At 39.6% G+C, this 3201-nt stretch overlaps 1 long non-coding RNA gene across 1 annotated transcript; it reads right to left on the bottom strand.

Annotated features, from left to right (window-relative positions):
* Window positions 1–266: 266 nt before the first annotated feature.
* Window positions 267–2953, bottom strand: LOC141409809 (uncharacterized). The gene is made up of 2 exons (XR_012432076.1): window positions 2884–2953; window positions 267–2733 (listed from the first exon to the last, which is right to left on the bottom strand). It is a non-coding gene; the product is annotated as an uncharacterized lncRNA (long non-coding RNA).
* Between the last annotated feature and the right edge of the window lie 248 nt (window positions 2954–3201).

Below are 3201 nucleotides of genomic sequence, written 5' to 3'. Positions count from 1 at the left end.
GCTGGTCGGGCTGCAGCAGCTGACCAGCACCGATCGTCCGGCACTCCCCAGTGAGATGAACCCAGTACCTCAGTTGAAAATGCAGAAATCACCGGTCTTCTGTGTCGCTCGCGCTGGGAGTTGGAGACTGGAGCTGTTCCTATTCGGCCATCTTGCTCCGCAAGCCCAGAATTCTTCTCTGTTCTTTTCATTGTTAATTTAGCTAATTGTCTATCACATTTGTTTATTTTTTCAAAAAACCATTTTTTCTTTCATGGCTCTTTTGGTTTTGTTTTTTGTTTTTTTTTTTTATTGTTGTTGTTTGAATTTCACTTAGTTCTGCTGTGATCCTTGTTATTTCTTTTCTTCTTTTAGCTTTTGTTTTGTTCGTTTTTCCAGTTCCTTGAGGATGACATTAGGTTGTCAATATGTGTTCTTTCAGACTTTCTGATGTAGGCATTTAGCACTATAAACCTCCCTCTTGGCAGTGCTTTTGCTGTATCCCAAAGGTTCTGATGCCCATGGTGGTGGACAAGGTGGGAAAGACTTCCTCTTCTTAAGACCCTTCATATGCACCAGGGCTTTCTAACTGTTGGGGTAGAGCTGAAGACTTTCCCTGCTCAACTCAGCACTTTAACTGTGCCACTGCTGAAAGCAGCTTTCCACCAGCAGAAAGACCTAGTGCTCAAGGCCTGCCACCCAGATTCTTTTGTCCCACATGGTGTTCCCTTCATGTGGTGCACTTCTGCCTCCTCTAGACTACCGTGAGTGTTGTCGCTCCTCTGGGTCTAGCTACCCAGCAAAGCTACAACACTCCAGGCTGGTGCTGGGGAATGTTTGCAAGGAGTCCGGTGATATGACCTGTCTGAGGCAATATCTTTTGTGTATGTGGGATTTCTGGTGTTTTGAAATAGTTCTACAATGAACACTTGCTAGTTTTGTCATCAGAAATAAATTCTTTCAGTGTAGTGCAAGTAAGTTCTATGTTTTCAGGCATTTCCTCAGCCTCTGTCCACAGGCTAATCTAAAAATGTGAAGGATGTTTGTATTGGCAGATTGAGATGTGAATTGTGCATACAAAGGTAGGAAAAGGTGGAAATAATGTTAATCCAAATGTCTTTGTGGAAAAGAAATAAGTTGTGGCATGAGACATGCCTTCAAAGTTAATTAGGTAATGATTAGCCTAAAGAAGCAAAAGGTCAAAGTTGCATAGTTTTAGCGATAAATCGTAAAAGATTCATTAACAGAAAATGAACACAGGAAGTGCCAGAACTAACCATGAGTCCCTGGTTCTTGTAACTTAAAAGGTCACCTTCTGATCATTTTAACTAATATTCCTCCATCCAAAATTATGAGGAAGAAAATTGTGCTCTGCTCCAAAACACAGGTAAAAAACATAATGTCAGAGTGAAGAGGTTAAAAATTAACATTTTTCTAGTTGCATTTAGTGAAAATGTTTAATTTTCAAAATCAGTGAAACAAAGGTAGAATGCATAGGAATTTGAGACCAATTGGAAAGGAGAGTTCTGTCAAAGGCAACACTGAATCCTCTGGTTGACTGAAGAATGGTAGTGCCAATAACAAAAATTCATAATAGCATTTGAGAGACAGAGAGAGAGAAGTGCCACAAGGCAGAGATGGTTTCAAGAGAGGAAACGCTGACTTTAGTTTGGTTTGTGTTAAGAATGTCTGTCCATATGGAAATACACAAAAGGTGGCCAGGTTTAGTGGCTCACCCCTGTAATCCCAGTGAGGCAGGAGAATAGGGTTTGGAGACGAGGAATGTAAGGACTTTCTAGAACTAAATCACATGAAAACATTACAGCTATGACAGGAAATATCTTCTCCGTTTACATAGGGAATAGGCTGAATACATGACTTTGTAACTTTACTTCATCCTCTTCACTTACATAGGGCATACACCAAGTAACCAATGGAAACCTCTAGACAGTATTTAAACCCCCCAAAAAATCTGTAACAGGACCCTTGAGCCCCTATGCTCAGGCCCACTCCCGCACCATGGAGTGTACTTTCATTTTCAATAAATTTCTGCTTTTGTTGCTTAATTCTTTCCTTGCTTTGTTTGTGCGTTTTGTACAATTCTCTGTTCAAGACACCAAGAACCTGGACACCCTCCACTGGTTAACACCGCACTTTGGGAGACCGAGGCAGGCAGATCACTTGAAGCCAGAAGTTTAAGACCAGTCTGGTCAACATAGCAAAACTACCAAAAATACAAAAAATTAGCCAGGTATGATGGCATACACCTGTAGTCCCAGCTACTTGGGAGGCTGAGGCAGAAGAATCCCTTGAATCAGGGAGGCAGAAGTTGCAGTGAGTCGAGATTGCACCACTGCACTCCAGGCTGAGCGAAAAAGCTAGACTCTGTCTCAAAAAAGAAAGAAACATATAAAAGGTAGCTGAAAATTAGAACTTACAGGAGCTATTCAAGCAGGTGAGAACAAGTTGGATATCATGCACAGCAACCTGATCACTGAAGCAACGCCCTAAACTGCAGATTCATGAAAACTAATAGATCACAGATAGGGAGGGAGTAGCAGCAGAATTCAGAGAGCTTGTTGAGACAGAAGCAGGGGGAAAGAATTTTAGGGAATAGAATTTGAAAGAGGAAAAAAGAAAAAACACAAAATGAGAAAAAATATTTTGGAAAAACAATACGTACCCACATAAGAGATATAGGACAAGTTTGTAGAAGAGCCGATCAAGATAGCTTTATTAGTCCCTGGAAAACCTCTGAAATCACAAAAAAAAAAAGGAACAGAGAAATATATTTTTAAAATTGTGACATTATCCAAGACTGGATCTTGAGTGAAGAGCAGTAAAAAATATTAATGAGGTTACTTTATGTTTTAGAAAATACATAGACTTTGGAAGCAAATATACCTGTGTTTGAATATTGACCTGGAAGACTTTGAATCTTGAAACTCTTTGAGCTTCATAGTTCTTTCTGTATAAATTAGAGAGGACTATACTTAGTTCACACAATTATTTTGAAAAGTTCAATGAATACAAACACATACAATTCAAAGCATGCCGCAGGACACATAGTTGTCATTCAATAAGTATTACCTCCTTTCAAGGATATAGGTACTATTAACCATACATTACAGATAAAGAAACTATTTATAACATACAGTGCTTGTTCCCTTCAACTGATACTTACTGAGCCTCTACTATGTAACAAGGTATGGTTGAATTGCA

The sequence above is a fragment of the Macaca fascicularis genome, chromosome 3, assembly GCF_037993035.2.
Source record: "Macaca fascicularis isolate 582-1 chromosome 3, T2T-MFA8v1.1".
Classification (NCBI taxonomy): Eukaryota; Metazoa; Chordata; class Mammalia; order Primates; family Cercopithecidae; genus Macaca; species Macaca fascicularis.
This window is presented reverse-complemented; position numbering and strand designations above follow the sequence as displayed.